The following is a 26,480-nucleotide window of genomic DNA, read 5'->3' as shown; positions in this document are numbered from 1 at the left end:
TTATATGGCTTTTCTTTCAATATCCTGGAGGTCCTTTCAATTAGCTTCACATTATATGGCCTTATGTATCAAGATTTTGCTCTATTGCTAGTAGAGCCCAAGGTTTCTACTGATTATGACGAATAAGGGAAACCATTGAGCCTAAGTTCCTTTGAGTCTAGCTTACTTCACTTAATATGATTTTTTCTAAGTCTTTCCATCTGCATTTCTGAAACTCTAACACCATACAGTCATTTGCTTCCTTCTGAAACATATCCCTTGAAGGAAGATGTATATCTTCCTTGCGCTGATATACACTTTCATAAAATTTAAGTAATGACAACTTATTTTTCACAGAATTTCCTAACAATCAATGTCAAATGTCAAATGTAAGGCTGGATTTATTGGTCTAAAAGCAGTCTGCTCTAGAAAACTAAAAATGGACAAAAGTAAAAAAAAATTACTCCCGTGATGCCAAAATGCCGTGTTGATATATTGACCAGTTTTCTGAAAAACAGGGTATTTGACAACACAACAGTATTTATTTTATTTTTCACTTACATTTAAAGTAAGTAAACCTAGTGTCTACTCTCAAAATAGTCAAAGAATTATCATCCTAAAAGAACCCAGAACTTTATTGCAAATATCTTTTCTGAAATTCTCTAATTATTATACATTTGGAAGTGAGTACATAGCATTTTCAAGGCAATTATACACACTAAATAGTATATAAAAATTAAGATTAAATAAACCTAACCCTACCTGTTGTTACTGTATGCATTTATTTGAAATAGGGAAGAAAGGGGGAAAAACAAGATGACTTGGAGGGGGTTGGGGAGCAAAAGAGGGAGAAAAGCATGAGAAGAGGTATCAAAATTCAAAAAGTAATATACCCACTACCTGCCGGGCGTAACTGTAACCCCTCAATACATTACCCCACCCCAACCATTTTTTTTTAAGTCTACCCCTAAGGCAAAGTAAAGCCCCACCAAAGTTCTAAATCCAATCACCAAACACTTAGTTCTTAATCCAAGTATCTTATATACATTACACACATTCTTTAAAGAAAACTTCCACCTAAAATAAAGCCCAGATATAGAAAAGCACACATAAGAGGTATTCGGCTTAATGCATTACACAAAGGCCAACTCCACTGCACCACAACTAGGTTAAAAAACAAACGGTGGAAAAACAAAAACACCCTGCCACTTCAGAAACAAGATAGCAATCACAGCCTTCTCCTTCCTAACCTATCTTTTAATGAAATAAGTTTCCTGCAGACTTTTTTTTCTTAATGTAGTCTTGCCACCCAAGTTTGCATTCCAAGACAGCAAATATTTAACTTATAAAGGCATAATTTCATTGAAATTGTATCTCTTAACAGACAGATATATATTCCTAGACAGCAAATCTTAACAATGCTTTTCAAGATGTTTTACTAGGCTTCTTTCTTAACTAGACTAATAAGGGATGTCCACGGAACTGATTGACTAGATTAAAACCTAAATATATTTGTGTGGGTTTTTTTTTTTTTTTGCTACGGCTTGAATTCAGGGCAAGGTCTCACTTATCTTTTTCACTCAAGAGTAGTGTTCTACCTTTTCAACCATGCCTCCACTTCTTGCTTTTACTGTTAACTGGAGATAAGAGTCTGCTCAGAATTTCCTGCCTTGGCTGGCTTTGAACTCTGATCCTCTCATCCTTCTGACTAGCTAGGACCAAAGGCTTACACCACCAGTGCCCAACGTAAGAGCTAATTATATTTTTAAGGAAAAAATTACTCATATAAAAATATGTATAACTTAAGATCCACGAAAATGAACCATGAATAAACAAGTTGGATTGGTAATAAGTATCTTACTCAGTCACTGCTTTTCTTTTAGTATATTTCTTCTTTTACTACTACATATAATAAGATACAAATTCATTTATATAAACACTGATTTTTTTTTCAGTTTCAGGATTCCTGAACTAGACATTTTTCCCCAACAATGTATTAATATTATATATACTCTAACCATAAGACAAATTTCATCTATCCCAGGAAGACAGATAAAAGCTGTAATTTCACTTTCGGTCAAACAGAAAGGAGTCAATTTTGTGGTTTATGAAGGCAGCAAAACTAACTGGAAAATTAAAGTTATTATAACATTACGGTAGTTATAACTAAGTACATATTTTAGGAGCCCTTTCATCTTTTATCCTTGAAACATGTATATGAACAGTCTTGTGTTTAAGATTGCAACCAAAAGCAATTGGTGGGGGTTTTATTTTTTTTTCTAAATTTAGGACCCTCTGTGTCCTCAACAAACATATCAATTTTTCACTGAGGTTCAGCTAGTGTCTAAAAATTCTGCTAAAACTAAATGTTGATATGGCAGGGTTCGCACATAATTTTTTTTTAAAAAAACTGGCCTTGGTGAAATGTAACTTTGTCTCAAAGTATAATGTACGAATATATGTGAAGAACAGAAGAACCCAGGCTTCTAGTTCAAGACATTCCTTTATTACCTATTCCATTCAAAATGTTTCCTGTCTGCTGTGTGCCAAGGCACTGTGTTGGTTGATATCCTAGATTTAATACGTATTTTCTCGCAAATGCAGTCACATGCACACATTTAGCAGTATTTTCCTAAGTGTGTAATTTAACTCTTAGGAAGTGAATGGTATAAACACTTTGAGCACAACCATGCACGTATATACGACCACGACATACATTCTTGAAATTACCTATGACAACCTCCCCCCATCAGCAGACAAACTAAATGGCATGAATGTGCTAGCTTCAGTGCTACTAGAAGACTTTTCACTGAGCAACTTACAAGGTGACCAGCCTGCACGTCATTCCATGACTGGTTCCATGAATTTTGCAGAAAATAACCCAGGCTGAACTGCCCCGCGTCCCACTCCACTCACAAAACAAAAACTAAAGCAATCCCTCCAAACCAGACACGATTTTCCAGGAGCTCCTTAAAACAACTCTGCCCAATAAAGCAAAAGCTGGAAGCAATTACCAAGAAGAAAACACACACACACACACACACACACACACACACACACACACACTTTAAAAACAAAATTTCCTTGAGCCCATGTGGACCGAAACCGAACCCAAGGGGAGGCAGCGGAGCGGCCCGGTGCGGCAGGAGTGGCTGCAGAAGGGTGGATCTCCCCACCCCCCAGGCAAAACAAAGGAAAACTTTACACAGGTTGCGGTTTTCTATCAAACCCTGGGCCTCCTGGAGCTCCCCCCCACCCCCGCTCGCCCCCGCACCTGCCCAGGTCCTCCCAGCCCGGCTCAGCGGCCCCCTGAGCCCGCGGACCTCTGTCCACTCCTCAGGGCAGAAAGGAGCCGCTCCCTGAGACCCCTGATCGGGCTCGGGGATCCGAATGAAGGTTCAACGCCCCCCCCCACTCACACACACACATTTCCCACCCAACCTCCCTCCCCCACCAACACCCACTCCTGGTCAAGGGCGGGGTGGGCACAAGACGCCCTGGAGGACGGGGGCAGGGACCGGGAAGCCCGGGGTGGGGCGGGGACCTAGGCCAGGTAGCAGGGGCAGAAGACACAAGCCCGCCGGGCGGGGGGAGGGGAGAAGTTTCTCCCCAACTTCCCGACTCCGGGCCGGTGGAGAGCGGCAATCACGGAGTTGCCTTCCAGGAGCAGGGCGCCCGGGCCTAGCGCCGCCGGGTGCGGGGTTGGCAGTCCCCGCCCGCGGGGCCCCGCCGGGTCCTTACCTGCCCTCAGTCCGCGCTCGCACGGGTCGCTGTGGCCCGGACGGAGAGGGGGCGCTGGGCGGAGCAGAGGCCCGCCCAGGCCCTCCCGCTCTCCCTCCTCCACCTGGACCACCTCCTAGGCGTGGGGGCGCGAGGCGTGGGGCGGCAGGCTGCAGGAAAGACTGCGGAGCCGGCCCGGGGTGCCTGACTACAGGAGGAGGGAATTCCTGGGCTCCCCCACCCTGCGACTCCCAAACCACGCCCCTTCCCCGGGCCACGCCCCTTGCGTCCTCCGTGGGGGCGGGGCGGGGGCCTGGCGGGGTAGGGGATGTGGCTACCTGTGCCTGGGCCTGCTTAAGGGGACTCCTGTGGCAAAAAAACTGGAATTTTTACATTATCAGCATGGTCTGCTATTCATCAGGAAAAATTGACGATTGCAATATTCAGAGAAGTAACATAATGTCTATTAACATTTACTTAAGTGTTACAAAGCATTTGATGAATAAAGGTCTTCAAAGTATTGAAAGGTCATAGCACAGGTTAAACATGTTCATAGATACAGAAAATGCTCTTAGATTCTTTCACTATATCAATTGCTGTAAAACAAATAACATTCTGCAAGCAGTAATACATGAATGGATTAAAGGCTATTTTCCTAACTTATAAAGATTAAGATATAACATATCATATAATTTTAATAACCAAAGGAAATTCACTGACATAATGTAGCTTCCAAATTAATTCTTTGTTTATTTTTTGTTAGCTTCTCTGCAAACCTTTCTCAATTGTTTCCATTTAGGATTTTCTGTATTCTTTTTGTGTGCAGTTCTGGGGATTGAACCCAAGGCCTTGCAGTTTAGGTAATTATTTGTATTCCTTTCTTCCCTTACCATCTATATTCTGATGTTACTAGTAGGTCTTACAGTGCTATCTACTCATCCATCTTCACGTCTTTTACATATTACAACTTCATCAAAACTTCCCAGAATTTAGTAAATCCCAATCTAATTTAGTTGTGTCTCATGTGCCATGTCTATACCACCTTTGTCATGATTTTCATTTGCCTAACATGTCATCTAGTTTCAGACAATGGCTAAAAATGTAGCAGGATGCCTTCAACCAAGTGCTCCTGTAGTCATGTTTTCTACTAGGTTTCCCTGGAATATTAAAATGCCTCTTTGGAACAATGGGAATTATGTAGCATGTTGGATGGTATTCAGTCCTAGGAGTACACAGAGCATTTACCATCCCTTCTCTTTTCCTTGCTACAAAAGGCTTCCTGTACTGTTATCCAGATAATAGTACAGTTTGATCTGTCAAATCTCATCCTATTTCTGTGCCATACAGTATCACTGTTTATACTTGGGACAATTAAATATACAAATAGAATTATTAACTCAAGTACTCCGTGCTTGAGAATATTCTGTTTGAGAGAACGGCTCACAGAGGTGAATACAGAGTATTTATACAATTTTTGTTTGAATATTTATATTTTACAAATTAAGTCACTACTGCAGGCTATCCTTGAGAGAAATACTGGTATACAGATACAAATATTACCCTTAACCAGTTCAGGCCCTGATACTGGTACCTTCATCACACACAGACACCCAATCCAACTTTCCCTAACTACCACATACATCATGTAAATGTTAATTGCCTATAAAGCTGAACAATGCCACATTAGAAAATTTAATTAGATATAGTTTAAGAAAATTTAATTAGATATAGTTTAAGTGCTGCTTACCTGCTGCTTGATTAAAATATAATCGAGCGCATTTTTCCAATAATTTTTATTAGTTTATTTTCATACCCATCTACTGCTAAACCAGTTAACATGTGTTAAAGTACAGTCAGTCTAAATTATTACAGCAAAAGTAGTCTATAGGTGGAAAGGCTGAGATACAAATAATGGTTCTGGACAAAAATACATTGGCTGTATAGAGTTACTCAAAAAAATCCAAAACTAAACAAAACAACAGAATCAACCTGAACTCAAGTTAGAACAGTAATCTCCCAACAAGTGCTGTCAGCTGAAGAATAAACACAAGTGTTTGCTCACCATACCAATTTTCTAAGAGTTGTCTCTACCTTTCCACCCTGTGCTAACTCCTAGAAATATGGCAGTATGTCCCAAAGCTTCCTGTAGGTTCAGACAAAAAAAACCCTGCTCTTTGAATATTGACAAACTGATCATTGTTTTCTTAATTATTAAAAAGGACATACCATTAATGCTATGGATATGTTCATTAATTATAGCAATACTTGGTTATGGACTTTATGATATAATCCAAACATGGTGCAAATAGAAGTTTTCTTCAACAACTTTAGATTCACAGAAAATTTACGGAGATAGTGGGGTGTGCTATGGTGTGTCTTCCGCTTCTACTTCTCCTGTTAAAATCTTCCATTTTCACTATCAAAGAAACAATGGTTTAAAACTATGAGCCAAACTACACACTTGATGTAGGCTCCAGAGTTTTCCATTAATACTATTATTCTGAAATTAAATCATTTTAGGATACCACATTACATTTATTTCTGATGTCTTTCTTAGTACTTGGGTACTAGACACAGTTTGGACCCATATTCATCAGTTATTCTGTAGGCTTTCTTTTTTATTATTGTAATTGATAGAGGGTTACAGTTATATTTGTCAGATAGAAGGCACATTACTTCACACACATTGATACCCCTTCTCATGTTTTTGTCCCCATTTTCCTCCCTCCACTCCCTCCCCTCATCTTGTTTTTCCCTATCCCTTTCCTATTCTTCCAAATAAATGAACATATGTACAATATACCAGATAACAAGATAAGATATTTTTACAATATGAGAATAACCAAGGGATAACAAAAGAGATGAGAAATAATGTACATTAAGAAAAACATTCACTCATTATATAGCTCTTGTTTCCATATCCTGGAGGTCCTTTCATTTAGCCTCATCCTATATAGTTTTATGTATCTAGGTTTTGAGCTATTATAATCCTCTGCTAGGAGAGTCCAAGTTATGTACTAATTATTACAAATAAGGAAAACCATTGAGCCTATATTCCTTTGGGTCTGGCTTACTTCACTTAATATGATTTTTTCCAAGTCTTTCCATTTCCTTACAAATGGGGCAATGTCATTCTTTCTGACAGTAGCATAGCGTTCCATTGTGTATAAATAGCACATCTTCTTGATTCACTCATCTACTGAGGGGCATCTGGGTTGGTTCCATATCTTTGCTATGGGAAATAGTGCTGCAATGAACATTGTGCTGGTGAGTTTAGTATGTCCTTGTATTTGGACGATTGGGTAAATGCTAAGTAGTGGAATTGCTGGGTCATAGGGGAGCTCTATGTTTAGTCTTTTGAGGAACCATGTAGGCTATCTTTCAATGTGGGTTTCTCACATGAGGTTTTCTCATGATGAGATTGAGATTACATGCTTGCAAAAACATTCCAGAAGTGGCCCTCCCTACCCAGAGCAATATGCCTCTGGAGACATTGATGTTTGTATGTCTTTTTAGTGTTGTTCTTTGCCTTGGTAACTTATATTTCTCTACTGTAAAAATAACTGTTTTCACTCTGTGGTTGCTAAAATCCCAGATGCGGGGGTTAAGATAATGCAGATATACTTTTCCTCCTAAAACTTTTGCCTACAACTTTTAGCATTCATCTGTAGATCTTGGTTGTTTTGAACATACTTTTCTGCAAACCAAAATGTGCCCATGAAACATGTCTTTAAAAACCTGATTTCCACAATCTTCAGATACACTGCACTTTCTTTCACCTATTTTTTTCTGGGACAATACAAACAACTGTTGGGGAATTTATTTTAACAAGATTTTTCAGGTTGCTATAGAAACCACAGTAATATGGAAGATTAATAACACTTTAAATTCTGCACAATGTAGGAGGAACTTAATAGATTCTTTTGCTTTTTAATCTATTTGGCTTTCTATATGGAAAAATCATAAATCATTTCCCCTGGTTGATACCTAAAGTGAAGCCAAATATTGCTACCTTATATTACTCATGATTAATTTTATATTTTCAAGTTTATTATTTTCTAATCATTTCTTTCTCCTGATGATAAATATTTGCTATACCAAATTATTAAATATTTACTAAGCCTCAAGTCACAAATCAATATTTTATTATTACATGCACATCTTGTAACTAAATATGTGCTATCAATAGTAAGAACTTGGAGTGAGATTTGTTGTATAGGAAAGCTTGCTGCTCTGGGGAAAGGCTTTAGTATTGCACTGACATGGTACATTTTAAGCACAAAAATAAAGAACTAATTGTTGGAATAGAACCTTGCTATTTTAGCAGTGTGTATACAATGTCATGAATCATAATGTCTTACTTATAGAAGTATCTACTATCCATAAATATTTTCCAGGATTTTGATAAACTAAGAGAATTCAAGTTTTAAGAATGAATGCGTGATAGTTAGAGATAAAGAAAGAAATTTGAAGAACAGATTTCTTTTGTTTGAAGAATATAAATGAGGAAATGTGGCTGAGAAGGTTAAATTTATCTGTGTTATTTCCTATTACCAATTTTCTTTGTTTTGATATTTCAAAACAGACTCCTAATGTAGCCCAGGAAGGTCTTGAACTCAGGATCTTCCTCCTTTAGCCTCCCAAGTGCTGGGAATATAAGCATGCACCTCTATACCTTGTACCAAACACATTTTGAATTATAATTAATTGAAAATAATATAAAGCCAGTGATACTGAATTTACACTTTCATATAAAGCCAATTAGACAATGATGACATGCTTAAATTATCCCTCCATGTGGAAATGAATACAAAATACTATGAGCTCTTTATGCAGAATACAAAGAAAAGATCATCTTCAGAAGTGTCCTAAAAGATATTTAACATTAAGTAGAATGAGAATTGCTATTGCATATGTGAAATGCTTAAACTGATTTAAGGATATTTATTTTGTAGAATATTCAGATACAGAAAAAGTATTTTATAGAAAAAAATGGGTGCACCTATTTCAGATAGGAACCTATCAGCCCATCTACACACTGATTAAACACTTTACACGTAGCTGGATCTAACTTGGATAATTGAATAAAATTGCAAATGAGACATAGGTTCCGTTTCCTCCCATTTCAAGAAATGTTCTACTAGAAAAAAAAAACAGCACAGTGTGGAATGGAATAGAAGCCTGATAGGTGACAGAAATGAGGGATACAACCATTCAGACAAGAATAAGGCACCTTTGGTGATCTTTGGTGATGGTGTCAGGAAAGAGAAAGAATAAAGTAAGGGTGATTTCTTCTTTTTAGACAATTGCAGCCTAATTAACAACAAAATGAGGCTTCACTAACATGGCAACAATGAAGAACTGCTAAGTACAATTTGCATGCCTGGAGCAAGGATTAGATATGGAGGATGGTAAGGGGAAGTACTGTAGAGGATAGGTAGACGGCAAACCAACGAGTATCAGGAACTCTTATACAGGAACACATGAATTAAATAGCGTTCCATAGCTCCGATGAAGTTTTAATAAGTAGAAAATGTAAAGGAAGTTAATAGAAGTCAGGGAGGCAAGCTTGGAGATTAAGGTAAAGAGGAATGCTAGGTCTGTTACAGCAATAATGGAATGGAGATGAGGACGGACATTTGAGAGGGCTTGGGAGCAGAAATAGGAACACATTGTGAACTCATAGCCATTTCAAAGGGAATAAGGTGATCTTAGGTTGGGTGGCTCTGGAGCCTTCTCAATGAAAACAAAGACGGGTATATTTGAAGGGAAGATAATAGCTTCAGCGGGAGATATTCTTAACAGTAAGAGAATAAAACATACTCATAGACAAAAGAATTGCAATAAATCATCAATCACATAAACCACAAATACGAGGAATTCAACAAATTTTCAAACTGATTGGCATTGCTCTTCAATTTTAAAAGATGTTCAAGTATTTTGGGCTACCAGTCAATTACAGAAACACTGACAGATTTGAAGTGTGTGATGTCATTTGTTGTGCTAGACTACTAATGTTTGGAAAACAGCGTAAATTTGTGCTTTTTCTAGAAAGCAACTAGAGGTGGTTTGTCTGCATAAATAAGCAGCATAATTTGGAAAAAAAGATTTCAGCATTTGCACTTGGCCAGTGAAATGATAACAAACTAGAAGATTCCTTTAAAACAAGATGAAACTATGTTAACTTAAGCTATTACTATGCAGTGTAAATAAGGTGATATTTTCCATCATCTCAAAATTCCATCAATGGTAGAGTTTATGTGTATGAGCATCCAGGAGAACTTGAGGTCAATCCACAGGAGATGCAGAAAGGATAATTGAACCATGAATTACTTTATCATCATTGTTAGATAAGCACATTACTCTTTAATAAACCTGAACTTTAGTAACTATTAACAACAAAAATCAAATGGAGGAATGTTAGCTAAGAAGATATGTAAATGTTAATCTGTACTGTGGCTAGCTCTATGAAGATTCTGCTCAGACTGAGTTACTCAAACTTAAGATATAATCAAGAAGACAAAATATGCACTAAAGCAAAGTAATGAGAGAATGGTCCCTAAGAAGAAAATAGTATAAGTATAGGCCTTAATGTAGACTATTGGGATTGACTCTCAGTTTCACTCTTGTGTAACTTTAATAATGTAATTATACCTGGTGAGCCCCTATTTTTCTCATCTATACAATGTGATGTTCTGTCTACTTCCCAAGTTGCTATGAAAATTACAGACAAAAAGATATGGACTGTGATAATGTGTTACTATGTGCCTTATGCATAGTAACCATTAAATATTTTCTCTAGCATAATTATTATTGTACTAATTAAAGAGAAAAATGATGATGATATGCAAAAAGCTCTCAAAAAACACAGAAAATTGTGCCTGAATCTGATGGGTTCTGTTTTGAATCTTGGAAAACCACATAAGCTTTGTGAGGTGAAAAGAAAACAGAAGCTATTTACAAGTCCCTGGTTCATTAATTATTCACTAATATATTTTAATACTACATGTGAAAACATTGAATCATTGCTTGAGATCAGGTACTAACGGTCATGACATATTACATAGGTTTGATTCAGTAAATAACGCTTCATTTTAGAAAACCTTGAGACATGAATGAATGTGTGATCATTCATGAGTAATTGATATTTCTTCTATAATTTAACTAGGGCAAGTTTGGAAGACCGTGAAGCAAGTCAGATGCAATATTTTAAGTTGAATACACTAATGTCTGATTCTGGCTTTCCTGTTCCCTAACATTGTAACTCTTTTGTCAATTAGAAAGTTTTCTGTTAAAAAGTCTACCATTTTGATGAAATTTACAGGCCTAATTCAGTCACACAGACAATCAATTTACTTAATTGAATTCGTTTGGAGAACTTTCACTGAATTAATTGATTTTTTTAAACCTCACTTGGCTAACACCAGAGTACTTGAATGTAGTTTTCGAGGCCATAAAAAAAGAGACTACTGTTCCCCTTACATCTTATAATCATCTCAGGTCATGTATATTTTCATGGAAATCAGTCCAAACATAAGACAAAAATGGGTATTCCTTTTCACAGGGAAATATTTGGGAAAAGTTTCCTTCTCTACTCTTTCTATTCCCATGTGTATGTCCACTCTTTCTTTCAGTTGAAGTATATCATGAAAGAAATATTATTAGCGAACTTTTACATTTGAACAAATAGCCTATAACATGTGAAAAATACATTGGAAACAGCTGATAGGAAGAGGAAATATTTTAAAAATGATCATGGTAAAATTTTATTTGTACTTTTTATTCTCCCACCTTATCTAGCACCCAAAATACAATTTTTAAAGATGTCAATTGAGAAAAGGTCAGAGATATTATCAGGATAATTTGCTTCCATTCCCTGAAATGCTGATGGCATTTATTTAGAGCATTCCACTTTCTTTTCTACCCAATGAGTCTAATTTTAACAAGTCACCATTCTCAGCTCTGCATCTGGTGTTTTGTTTGGTGGAACACATTTGTTGAGCATGTTCACCAACACATTCTGATCAAGTATTGTTTAGATTAATACAGCACAAATGCGTACACCTGCATCACAATTTTCATTCTATTTCACTTGAAAAGTGTTCTTCCTTGCAGAATATAGATGAGTTTCATGGTTGACAATGATGATCTTTACAAAGGATTTTATTAGTCTAAATGACAACCTTGTAATAATGAGGCACACACAGCTCTAATACCAATGGCAAAAGTCATAAGGTGATGCTTTGAGGGGCTAGGACATGTTCATTTTCCATATTTCAACTAGAATCAACTCTTACAAATTTTTTTAGCCATCCACACCAATGACCAAAGTTGGCAAATGTATTTTTTTAGCTTTTATTATTAAGGAGTTGTACAATGAGATTGTAATTCCATGTCAGATTATGAATAATATATATCTGGCTCAGTGGTACTCCTTCCTTTATTCTCTTCCATTTTCTCAGATCTACCCTTATTCTCAGGCTACATAACTCAGTTCCACAGAATATGTATTGGATATGATTAAAACCTTTTTTCACCTGCTTTCTCTCTATTATGTGGCTCCCCATTATTGAACTTCCCCCATAAAAAAGTTTCTGTTTCCTGGTATTCATTTTGTGCAGCAGTTTCTTCATAGGAGTCATACCTTTGGATTTCTCTCCTAACTATACCATCCTTCAGCCAGTTTGCTTATATCTACATGCATAAACATCATAGTGCGTTTTTAAAATTCTAGCTCTCACTACCAGGTAAGTCAAGAGAGAAAACATGTGAGTCTCTCTGAATCTGGCTTTAAAAAATCAATTTGTTTTCAATTTCTTAGCATCTTTTAAATTTGGATCTTCATGACAGTAATTATACAGCTCTAGTCACAGAAGTCCATCATGATATTGAACTCAGGGCTGGGCACAGTCCTTGAACAGTTTTTGCTAAAGGCTAGTACCCTACCAGTACGAGCCACATCAGCCTTCCCACGTATCTTTTATATCACATAGGATCATATAACAATGCGGAGACATTTTTAAGTGATACTAAATGGGCAATACTCTTCCATTTTCCAATTTAGCACCAATATGAATCATCAGATGAATAGGGCCATTGGGAGAGAGGAAAGCCAAGGGAAGAGTAAATGTGCAAGTATAAAACAAGATGAATGAAAATTAGAAGTCACAAAGTTATAAAGAAACGATGTGCTAGACAATCAGTATAGATGCAGATGATAACTGGTCTTGAGCTTTGGTAGACCTCTCCCTAGGAAGACTTCCAGAGAGAAGCTTAGATTGTTTCTCCCTTGGATGGTCAGGATTAAGCCAGGAGATAACCAGGCTATATAGAATTAAAAATTAAAAAGAAGTATTTTTTTGTTGAGAATATAGAATAAGGAAGGAAGAAAGCTAAATTCTATATTTAAGAAAATCAAAATAAATAATAAATAAAAATGATATAATCAATATGAATAAAATAATAAATGATAAACAAACAAAATATAAAGTGTTTTGCCTCTCCCCAAATTAAGGTTTTAGTGTGGTTTTATGTCATGAGTGATTACAAACTTCCTTCATACCAAGTCTACATACTGTAATCAGTTAGAATACTTATTATTGATGATTAAAACTAATGGCAGTAAGCCATGGAGTTTTCTCCTCTGTACTTTCACAGTCTTCATAAAATTCTAAAAGGTAAAGGAAATTTTTACTGTTTAAGGAAATATATATGAAGAAATGAATCTCATAAAGTTGAAGTAATTTCCCTGCATTTCAAGGTTGAAAATGATAGAATTTGGGGCTGGGAGTTTGGCCTACTGGTAGAGTGCTTGCCTAGCATGCACGAACACCAGGGTTCGATTCTTCAATACCACATACATAGAAAAAAAAAAGCTAGAAATGGTGCTGAGGCTCAAGTGGTAGAGCTCTAGCCTTGAGAAAGTCCAAGGACAGTGTTCAGGCCCTGCGCTCAAGCCCAGGACTGGCCAAAAAAAAAAAAAGAAAATGATAGAATTCTACTCTTTAGGTTATATTATTTCTACAGGTCACCTTAGGATCACAATGACTTTCTTTTTAAACTTAAGTTTAAGAAAATTTAACATAGCATTATCTGTTTGAAACAGGACATTAAGTACCTAATTATAGTGCCTGTAATGACTACATACAGTTCTGAATTAGATACATACTTAAACATTTTATTTATTTATTTATTTAGGCCAGTCTTGGGCTCGAGCTCAGGGCCTGACCACTGCCCTTGGACTTTCTCAAGGCTAGAGCTCTATCTTCTGACTATTTATTCTATGTATGTGGTACCAAGGAATCGAACCCAGGTCTTTGTGCATGCTAGGCAAGCACTCTCCTATTAGGCCAAACTCCTGGCCCATACTTAACATTTTTAAATTACATGATTTTTTTTCTCAAATTCATTAGCCACACCACACACTCTAGCATTTTAAGGGGGTAGGAAAGTTGTATTTGTATTGAATATTTTAAAAAGAACGAAATGGGAACCAAGACATATGAAAGGGTATCAATGTATGGGAATTAATGCACCATCTATCTGGCAAATATAATGTAACCCTTCTATTAATTACAATAATAAATATATGAAAAAAATAAAAAGAACTAAACAACAACAAGGTAAGATATTTTGGAGTCAAAAATAATGTAGACTGGGCCGGGAGTTTGGCCTAGTACTAGAGTGCTGGCCTAGCATGCATGAAGACCGGGCTTCGATTCCTCAGTACCACATACATAGAAAAAGCCAGCATAGTGAAGTGGCTCAAGTGGTAGAGTTCTAGCCTTGAGAAAGGCCAATGAGAGTACTCAGGCCTGAGTTCAAGCCCCAGGACTGACAATAAAAGAAAAATAATAGCGTATATAGAATAGCACTCAAGGTAATATTCACCCTCAAAGAGACAGACATCTTATAGAGAAGAAATTAGCACAGCTTTATCAAAATAGTTTGTGATAGAGTATGGAATTTGCCTTTTGGGGGATGAATTTAGTTAAAGCTACTTTAAAAGAGTAGATGAAGCAAGCAATGGGAAGAAAAAGTATACTCTGTTAAGATTCAATTTATGCTATTCAATTCTACAATGGCCCAGCAGCAATTATAGCCAAATGATTATCAGCTGTGGCCTAGTAGCTCACTGAGATCTGCCTGAGGATGAAGGAGGTTACTTCACTTGAGAATACTTTATTTTCAAATAAGTACCTACAAACATCCACTCTGTCTTTACATGAAGTGAGCCCAAGAATACCCTTATTTCTCTATGACTGTGTATTGTAACCCCAAAGAAGTTATTCATGAGCTTACATCTAAGACATTAAAACCAGAGAAGCTGGTCTCTCAAGGAAATAAGTTTGTACATGATTTGCCTTTATTTGAAATTTATGAAACTAATAGTAAGAATAATACACAAATCTATTTGATTCTTTACTTTTTTATCAAAATGTCTCATGTCTCTGATGTACAGATTACTTGCATTAGAGACAAGATTAAGTACAAATAGAATGATGATCACTTTAAAAAAAATTGATACTAAACACAAGAACTTGTCTATTCTCATTATCTTGTTTTGCCAGTCAGTCTAAACATTGAGCTAAACAATGTGTTCTACTTGGAGGTCAAGCAAAAGTGAACTGAGATATAGTTATGCCAGTGTACAATTAAAGATCACTCTACAGAATCAAGCCATGAAAGACAGGCTTATGAATAAGTATCTATTCTTTGGTCAGGCATAGAACATCATTCTATGTACTAAATGCATTTTAGTAAATATTAGTAAGACAATAATGCTTTGAGCCCAAATGTATAAATTCCAGTCTAAAAGCAATATTCTCATATTAATCACTTCCAGTCTGTTGGATGTTGGATAAATTTTACTGTGGTTAGTAGTTTCCTACCTTAAAGTTTAAGCCCCCAAATCTTGAAGTACAAGGGAAAAAGGGAAGTTTGTTTTGATAAACTACTTAATAGTAATAAGTGCATTTGGCAGCCATGACACTTCTATCACTAATAACAGCAAGTGACTTAATGTTAAGTCAATGACTTTTTATAGGAATTTGAATTACTAGATGTGGTCACTGTTACATTACAGCTGGAAATCAGCATGGAAATTGCAACTGTGTCCCGATAAATGTTAGCTGAGTAATAATCTAACTAAAATACAAAGCCCTGAGTTCAAATCTCAGTATAGCCAAAGGGGAAAATGGGGGAGAATGAAGAAAGTGAAAAGCATTTATAAAATAAAAATAAAGCATGTAGGCATGTTGAGTCTGCATTCTTGAACTGCACTGGTTTCCCATGGTGAATTCAAGGGAGTTGACATTCTCTGATTTACAAACTTTACCACACTTCACATTATACATCAAATCTCCTTACCTCATCTACATTATCTGTAGGGTCTTTGATTCACAGAACCTTTCTTTATATTACTAACCATTTATGTCTTTTTCTAAAATAATATTTAACTGGTTTCTTTAGGGGTTGGTTCAACAGAATCAAACTATATTATAGTAATTTATGAAACAGGTAGATACAAAGGTGGAGAAGAGCAAGCATTTCAAACAGACAGCTCTGAGAAAAACACAGGTTGACCCTGACCCACTTTAACATTCTGTGATGTCTCAGTCCATTTATTTCTATTACAAGAGCCATACCTGAAATAAAAATGCTTAGATTAAATAAAATCCTATTAACAAATTATTCTTTTAAAGCTATACAGCCTCTTGGCAGGCGATAGCCAAGACAAATCAAAAGCAAACAGGCAACATTAAAGATAAGGTCCTTTTTACACCAAGTGGAGTTAGAACATTTCAGGATGCTCATGTAAATTCCAGTAATACATTCATGTTCACATAGGTTCCCTGAAGAGGTAATGCTTTGTTGGTCAAGTTCCACTGTTCTAAATTACAGCATTACAGCATGCAAGTACTTAAAATCTGTAAGCAGAAATTATAGCACATCTTCCTCACATTTCTCAAGCCATTCTAGCAGGAGTTTCTTTGGTAGAAATTAATATTACAATATATATTTGGAAAAAGAATCATGTCTCTGCAACATATTATCACATAACCCAGAAAAAAAGAAAATAAAACCTATCTCACTTGTTCCCAGTCCTCTGTCCTTCTGCAAAATACGGCTGTTATCTTCTTTAATAAATGGAAACAATATTTTAAAAAAGTAATCTGTAAAATGTTACATAAAAACACATTAAAAGGACACATAAAAGTCAACATCCAACAAGTCCATACTCTCAAATGCAATTTCTTAGAAAGCACTTACTACACCCTCCATATCCCTCTTCCCTCCCCAGGGAGAAGATAATAGACTTATTGGTCACTGGTAGGGGCTGGCACTAAGTTGGTGAAACAAAGACTTTCTCTCTTTCGAGATGTATTGGAATGATGGGTTGATTAGGTCATGGCCTCTTCAGTACTATGCATCTAAATGAGAATTAATATTTGCAGATTTTGTTGAGTTTGGTAAAATTGAAACTCTGTATTCAACCTTTCTACTGGTCCTTTTTTTAGTCCGGGTTAAAATGAGAATGCAAGACTTTCCACAACTCCATAATTAGGTCATTGGTATGTGCCTTCTCCATTCCTTCTATTCAGAATCATTATGTTGTTAGCATTGTGTAGGATGAGAAAATAACTTTCTTCAGAATTGCTTTTGGTTTCTTTTTTCTTCTAACAAGGCAGCTACTAAAATCCAGTAAAAATGGAAACTAGGACCAAGTTGTTAGAAACTCAGTAGAATAATTTAGTGATGGGATTACTAACACTTCATTTTGCTGGACTAGTCTAGAGAATTGTATTTTTTCAGCTTATATCAGTTTCAAGAAGAAACATTAGATAAGAATCTCTATGACATGTAATTACTTCCTTCTTTCACTTAGAAAGCTCTCTAAACATAATATTATCTGTTGAATCCCCTTAATTAATGATTTAGGGCTCATCTTTGTGAGCATCCATTACTGCACAATGTGGCTATATAGTTCTATGCCCACATTATTTTTCTCTTGTTTTGCAATGTCAGCTGTCATTTCTGCTGTCACTGTGTCTCTACGCTTTACTTCTTTACTGTTTCTAATCTGTTGTGGTCTGGGAAACTAGATAACCAAGTCAATTAGAATGCCATGCTAATGGAATCAGTAAGGTTCAGAGTGGGAGCTGATAATTTAAACACCTGACTTATATGTGGAGTGTTTTTTTTAATTTTGAAAGTTATTTGGGATAAGTAGAACCTATTTTTGTAGAAAAATAAATAAATAAATAAACCAACTCTGGAATTAAGACAGTGGAAATGGCTATTTGAATGGGTCAAACATATCAGTATTTAGTATTAAAATATTTCTCTACAGAAGTCTCAGTTTTAAAAAGATAAGCAAAACCAGGTCTGAGGTAGCTCACGCCTGTAATCATAGCTATTCAGGTGGCTGAGATCTGAGGATCAAAGTTCAAAGCCAGCCTGGGCACAAAAGAACCTGAGACTCTTATCTCCAATTAACTTCTAGAAAATGGGGGTGAGTGGTGCTTGGCTCAAGGGTTGGGTGGTGGCCTTGAGCTGAAGAGCCAGAATTATTTGGCTTACCCTTTTAGAATTTTTTTTAATTTTTGTTTATTTTTGTGGGTTTTTGTTTTTACTGTGTTGATTTTTACTACTATATGGTCACTTTCATTTTGAAGATCCTAGGTAGGAAAGAAGGAAACACTTTACATTTCTATGGTCTTGAAAAGTGCCTAGAGGAGAGTCTAAAGTAGAAAAATGAGTTATATGCAAGACTTTTATCTATAAAACAATTATTTTGAAAGAAGGGAATAAAAGGATAGCAATTAAAAAATCTAAACCCTTTTATCAACTCATATTCCAAAGAACAAACTGCAAACAGAATGCTGTGAGGTGAACATGTCACTTTTACATCAAGATTTAGGTCATATCTAAGTTTCTAACTTGCACAATTAGCTTTCTTGCACAATTAGCAAGTATCTGTACCTAGCCTGAAATGCAAAGCATAATGTAAAGCATGAGCATTATAAAATGGAACATTCCAAAATATAAAAGTATTCATAGAAGTGTCTATGGTATGAGTGATATAGCCCCAAAACATATGTCAGTTGGTACTTTTTATGTATTGAGCTTAAAAAAATACCCAGGGATAACACAACAGATTGATTTCCCAATGTATTTTATTATCAGGCCACCAAAGCCTTGGACCAAAGATGATGTAAGTTAGGAAAAGGAAAATATTTTTTACATCTCTGGACTTCTTTCTTTGCTTAGAAATATCATGAGCAATTATCTTCATAGTGTCATACTGAGTAGGCTGGGATGGGACTACAATGTATATCAAATAACTACCACTGATACCAAATACTCATGGCTCATTCCTGTAATCCTAGCTACTATGGAGGCTGATTTTAAGGATCATTATTTGAAGCCAGCCAGGGCAGAGAAAGCCAAGAGATTCCTATCACCAATTAATGAGCAAAAAGCCAGAAGCCAAAGTATAGCAGAAGGTTGCCAGCCTCAAGGGAAAAAGCCAAGTGAGAGTGCAGGGCTTTGAATTCAGATTTCCATACCAGCATGTGCACATTCACAAAGAACTGGCATTTTAAAAAATGTATTTATGTATAAATAAGGCATGTACATACACTGAAGCACTCATAGCTCTAGTATCATCTTATAGCACAAACTAGATCTGAATACGCATTTGAAAACTGTATTTCAGACGGGAGTATGAAGTCTTAAAATTCAGTACGTATCCTACAAGTTAATGAAATGGAGGGACAGGGTAGCCTTGGGAGAGATAGGAAGAATGATAAAAGGGGTGTAGTTGGTTCAAAGCCATTGTATCCATAAACTGCTTCGTAGAATGACAACTTCTTTGCAAAGCCACTTAAACATAATAAAAATAAGATTCGGAAAAGAAAATCATAATTTGTTATTTAAATGGACAGTACTGGTATGGTTGCTTGATTCTGTAATCTTGGCTAATAGGGAGGCTGAGTCACAAGGATTACAAATTTGAGGCTAAGCTAAGCAACTTAATTGGACTTTGTCTCAAAAAGCAAGTACAAAAATAGTTGTGAATATGAACTCCACAACATTTGCCTGGAATGCAGGAGGAGATCCTAACTTTAATTCTAATTACTAAAGAAAAAGAACGTTACAGATCAAACTTAAGATGTTAATATTTTCACTGGTTATTTCATGTATGAACATGAATATTAACCACCTTGTTCTCCATTCTTTGCCCTCTGATCACACAGACCACTTACCTATGGTGATTCCAAAGACCCATCTGAAATATCTGTTCTCTTATTGGACACAACAGATTATGTGATGGATTAAGCTGGGTTGGAAAATTTACAATACCATCTCAATAACTTCACGGTTCTGCGAAGACACTTTTCTAAAGGCATTTTCTTTTAATACTTCAAAAGTCAATAACTACATTTCAGATGGAGGCAGGAAAGGAATCTCTAATAGCGGTGCTATCTTTGTAGGTAGATATATAGAGAGAGATTTATAAATGCAAAGATGAAAGGGAAGCCCGGCCTTGCTTAATTCACACCCTCAGTAATCTTTAGGTGTAAAGATTTTCAACTCAAGAGTAAATAAAGAAAGGAGTGAAATGTTGGATTTGAGGAAGAGGGGCTCAGGAGCACAGAACTAGTTTCAATACTCTCATGCCATGTAAATGGAAATGCTTTTTCTCAAAATCAGATTTATAGGCTCACCCACCATGACAGGTTCACAGTGACCTGTTATCCCATAAAATATTTTGTTAGCCATCCAAATACACAGGAGCTTTTTTTAAAAAAAATATTAGGTTTGAAGAAAATGAAAGATTGTTGAAGTCTTCATTTTAGTTCTTTAGTAAGGTCTAAAAAGGTCTGGGAGTTTTGGCCTAGTGCTAGAATGATTGCCTAGCCTGCACCAAAACCTCGGTTAAATTCCTCAGTACCACATATACAGAAAAAGCCAAAAAGTGGTAGAGCATTAGTCTTGAGAGAGCCCAAGGACAGCACTCAGGCCCTGAGTTCGAGTCCCGGGACTGGCAAAAAGAAAGTATAAATAATAAGGTCTAAATATAAGCCACCCCCCAACCTTCTATGTATGGAGCAATATAAAGGAATAAAGCAGTGTTATTCCAAGATGGCATTGTGAAAATGTGTGATACTTCTTTTCTCTCTTTTTTCATGATCAGGATTGCATCAGTCAGTTCATTGGTTCTCTTTACGACACTGGTCTTCATAGCATATCACCAGCCTGTTATAGTTATAATCAGCCTTAATAAGAACCCAGGAACAAACTGAGGACTACTTTCAAGGCACATCCTTGAAGGTCTTTCCTATTTGAAAATAGATGAATTTTCTTGCGCATCAACTGAAGCATTCTATTGGGAGGTTACACAAACTCATCTATAAAGCTTTCAATTTTTATCTCATACTCATTTGGGAAGGCTGTAGAAACTAACAAGAAAGAAAACTAGCAAATCCTTACTGGAAATCCTAATCCTTACTAATTTCCTTTACTTTTACTAGAACATAAATAAGCCGAACTTAGAAAAATATGCTTTTTGGTTATCTTATATCTGAATGATCTTTATTAGGAAAGGCAAGATCTCTTTCATAAATGGAACAAAATACAGTTGGGATCATTCAAAATTGCATTAGTAAATCATGTTTTGAAAGTCAGTCTCATCCTCATCTTTTGATTGTTCTATTTTATTGTTAATCTGTGATATACAACACGCTAGGAGTTGTATATGTTCACAGCAATATAATGCACTGTTTTTAACTTGTTCTGGATTTATCTTTTCAAGGTCAAAGCATTCCAATCTGCCTAAGAAACTACTTGGTGGAGATCATTTTTTCATGAATTCCATATCTTCTTAATTCCCATGCATGTTTAAAATTCTAATCAGAATGTGAAAAGCCACATTTAAAAGCGATAAAATGGAGAGAAGCAAAAGCTTTCATCTGCCTCTATGTCGTTCCTATTTATTTTATGACACATTAAGAAAAAGCCTATTTTCCCCATCTCATCAAATGTGTCAGCAATAATGACCTGATATTAAGAATTAAGGGGAGGGCTTTTGTTTGTTTGTTTGTTTCCTTTTCTCTGTTCCTTCTATATTCTTTGGGTACTGTGAGTTATTCTACTGGGGCAGTACTTAGACAAATACTCTCATCCCTTCTCATCAGTCAGCTCTTTCATGTTAGTACAACTTGAAAGTACCATGATCAATCATTGTTTCTTCAGCTGCCAGCCAAAATGTTCATTTTGTGAATACTGAACCAGCATTCCAATCAAGGACAATAGAGAAGTCTCATTGTTAATTTTAAATGCTCGATCTGGAAGAGATAAAACTCTGTAAAGGGGTTAGATAAGTGGGAAATGTTAAGTCATCTGTGCCTCTGCTACTAGTATTGAAACATTGAAAAGGAAAATAACAAACAAGGTAAGGGAAATAAACATTAGCTTGCTGCATGTCCTGAAAGCAATAGCTCCCACAGACTATGTTGTAGGCTACGTGAACGGCTTTTTTCATCGCACGAAAATGCACAGTTAAAAGGCAATCCAGCTGGGCACTGGTGGTTCATCCTGTAATGCTAGTTATTTGCTAATTATTCAGGAGTCTGACATCTGAGGATTGCAGTTGAAGTCTGCCCAAGCAGGAAAGTCCAGGAGACTCCTATCACCAATTAACCACCAAAAATTCAAAAATGGAGCTGTGGTTCAAGCGGTAGAGCACAAGCCTTGAGCAATAAGCCCCTGGGACAGCACCTAATCCATGAGTTCAGGACCAGCACAAAAACAAAAACAAACATTAAAACAACAAAAATCCATCCAAAAGAGTAAAAACATCTGAATAAGGAATAGATAAAGCCCTGAGGAATAAAGTTAAAGTAAGAAAACACTGAATGAGGATATGGTAAAGAGCAAATACCTGGTAATAAAAAAAAACTACCTAAACTAATTCTACCTAACCAATTACATAGGAGGTATCAAGATTAGAGCTGGCAAAATATAGCCATATCTGGCATTGAGAGTTGGGTATTAACTAGCCTGTTTTGGCTGCCTCCTTGCTTCTTCTAGGTTCTCTTCAGGATACAATCATGTCCCTTCTGCTCATTGTGGGGGTACTGTTGCATTTCTTCCTATGTACACTTGGTACAAAGGGCAAAATAAATCAGCAAATAAGCAAACACATGACTACAAACAGAACATCATAATGGTCTGTGCTCCAGAAATACATGCTGAGTAAATGAACTGTGATATTTCTACAACTTAAAAAAATAGTTCTACTACCATTAATTACCAAAGGAAAATATGGAAAAGGAAAAGGACAGTAAGTAGGATCAAATTTTTGCATTATTAACTCAACTTGATATAGTGTGCTTATTTCTAAAAGTGCAGATATAATAGTAACTTAAAAGTGTATTTCATGGGCCGGGAGTTTGGCCTAGTGGTTAAAGTGCTTGCCTAGCATGAGCGAAGACCTGGGTTCGATTCCTTGGTACCACATACATACAAAAAAGCTGGAAGTGGTGCTGAGGCTCAAGTGGTAGAGCTCTAGCCTTGAGAAAGGCCAAGGACAGTGCTCAGGCCCTGAGCTCAAGCCCAGGACTGGCAAAAAAAAGTGTATTTCATGGCATTGCATTTTAGACTTTGAGGAATAAAAATAAAAGTGTGTATTGAGTAAAGATTTTATAGTACTTTTAAGTAGGAGACATCAGGTATAAACATATAAATGGCTACATAAATACAATGACACTCCTAATATTCATATAGTTGACTAAGAAAAACAAAAGATATTAGGAATTTGAAAGGGGACTGGATTTCCTAACTTTGTCTCCTACATTTACATGTTGTGTCAGCTAGGTTAGTTATTTTACTTCTTTGAGTCGTTTTTCTCTTTCATTGGAAAAGTTAATATACAATTGGAACTAACTGGGTGAACCTCTACATTAACTGCCACAGATAAGACATTTGATATAAACAACAAAAATTCTTGAAATTATTTGTTTTTGTGGTCTTTCACAATCTTCTCAGTTTGTTTACTGAAGTAATTCATTCTAAGTCTTAGAGCAGTCTGGTTAAAACAGAAAAGTCAGGATGGTTAATTTTTCTCTAATCTTTAGAATTTAGAGTCAGAATCTATGAAGTTTCATTTTATGTGGTTAAGTTCAAGCTGAGAAAAAGCCCACCAAACCAATTTCATCAAAGAAACAGCAGATTTGATTAGAAGAAAATGTAGGTTACATGCTTTGTCTTACTGACTTTGTGGTTGAATGAAAGAATTCCTTATCCTCAGTCTTCATCTATAATCCTAGAAATTTTCCACAGAACAGAAACAATCATCAAAGGGCAAATAAGAACTTGTATTTCTCCATTTAGTAATTCAATCTTTAAAAATTAATTGCTGTATATTTCCCTATTAGGAAATTTAAATCCTGGGGACTGCTCCTAACTGATTGTACTAAAATAGAATTCCCTTTTCCCATACTCATGACAGCTTCATGCAAATGGATCTGAGAGTGCCTTTAGAATAAAACCAGCTGGAGTCTCTGCACTTATTTATGAGTCCAGTTTTCTAGGCTTAATTTTGATTTATAACTATTGAAATTACACCAGGCATTTTCACTGCTTCAAAAAGTGGCTCTGATTTTACCATTGTATGAGAGAGACTGGAATTATTTACCAACATATTGAGTTAGGAACATTTCATCTCGGTACAGGCAAAATCTATAATGTGCCTAAAAATTTATTATTTTTAGTGTGTGTGTGTGTGTGTGTGTGTGTGTGTGTGTGTGTGCAAATACTAGGTCTTGAACTTAGCCTGGATGCTTTCTCTTAGCTTTTTTATTCAAGGCTACCACGTAGACCCCAGTTCTGCTTTTCACCTTTGGGTTGTTAGTTTCAGATGAGTTTTATAGACTTTTCTGCCTGGGCTGGCTATGAACCATGATCCTTAGAACTCAGCCCCCAATGGAGCAAAGATTACAATTATGAATCACCAGTGTCTAACTTAGAATATATCTTTATGTCCATGTTGTACTTGAATTTCTAAGTATGTGATTGTGTTATCTCCAACAGCTGTGAGTATTAGATTTTTCAAATCCAACTAGAAGGAATCAAATTACTTATTTTCCACCTTTACTAAGTGACTTCAAGGTTATAGCTATTAAGGGTTTCAGATAAACATTTGACATGCCATCTGGTGGCAGTGCGCAAAGGATATAAACAAATATCCTTGCTTTATATTCATGCTGTCTTCACTACAGATAATCCTCACCCAGTGACATCCTGTTAAGGAGAGCAACAAGTCTTTTGCTTGTAGCCAAAGTCAGTATTCTATTTACCAGATACCAAATTCACAGGAGATTAGTTAAAGATGTTTTGTTTTGGGAAAGGAAGTGGGACATACATAGACCAATTGCTTGCATTTTTTCTCCTAGCAATAACTATAATTACTTAATTAATGGTAAATTGTAATTAATAAAAAGTAAAAGTTATAGGGGACCAAGACATGTGAAAGGGTATCAATGTATGGGAATTAATGCACCATCCATCTGGCAAATATCATGTAACCCTTCTATTAATTACAATAAAAATATATGAAAAAAGTAAAAGTTGTACAAAAAGTGAAAGTCAACTTTGACTAATAAAATATTGTAAATATGATAGTTTTCAAGAGTTCTGAGACATTGTAAATATTAGTCAACACTGTGGAACTTTTATACCATCTGCTCCCTAAGAGTATAATGGTCCCCTTGGATCCTAATATAGCTGCCCTTATGCAGCTCTTGAAATGTCTTTTTATTTTGCCAGTCCTTTTACTCAGGGCCTAAGCACTGTCCTTAGGCTTTCTCAAGGCTAGAGCTCTACCACTTGAACCACAGCACTACTTCCGGCTTTTTCTATATCATGCTGGCTTCATGCATGCTAGGCAAGCACTCTACCAAAAGGCCAAATTCCAGGCCCTTGAAATCTCTATTTTGTGCAGACTATTTTTTTTGGTTGGTCATGGGCATAAACTCTCAGCCTAGGTTCTGTCCCTGAGCTCTTCAGCTCAAGGCTAGCACTCTACTACTTGAGTCCTGGGTTCCTATGAATATAACTTTTTGTGATTAAAGTCACTTGAAGATGTAGTTAATATTATGGATGTGAAAATAAGAAGAGGATCCCACTCTAGTGGGATCCATCTGATGGCACAAAACAGAGAAATGTTTGTGGAGTTCAGAGAGATTCAGAAGGCTATGGAATCAGAGAGATGTAAAGTATAAGAGGATGTTGACTTGTTCATGAGGGCAGGTATGAGAAAGGACATGAAAAGAAAGGAGGGAAAGTAATATGCAGCTACTGATGATTGCCAACAAGAGTGTAGACCTCAAGGTTTAAGTAGACCTTAGGGCCTGAAAGGAACTAAATTTAATCATAAGCTGAATGACGACACAAACTAATATCCACTCCTCATCTCCAGGATGGAACAGCTTTGCCACCATCTTGGTACCAAGAAAGGACCCACCTTAGACACACTGTACCCAGACTTCTGAGAGTGCGGTAATATATTGGTATTGCTTTAAGATATGTTTGTGGACATTTTTATATAAAAAAGCAGGAAAGTAATACATGGTATGTCCTGTCCATAGTATATTATATTCTTGTTTTCCTTATATCAAAGAAAAACAGCCTGTGCTCTAAGCCTCTACATGGCATTCTTCCAGTCATTTTTTCTGCTTTCTTTGGTATACCAGTTACACAGATAGTAGGTACAT

The sequence above is a fragment of the Megascapheus bottae genome, unplaced genomic scaffold (genome assembly GCF_031878675.1).
Source record: "Megascapheus bottae isolate mThoBot1 unplaced genomic scaffold, mThoBot2.hap1 HAP1_SCAFFOLD_40, whole genome shotgun sequence".
Lineage (NCBI taxonomy): Eukaryota > Metazoa > Chordata > Mammalia > Rodentia > Geomyidae > Megascapheus > Megascapheus bottae.
The sequence above is the reverse complement of the archived record's forward strand: the minus strand, read 5'-3'. Positions refer to the sequence as shown.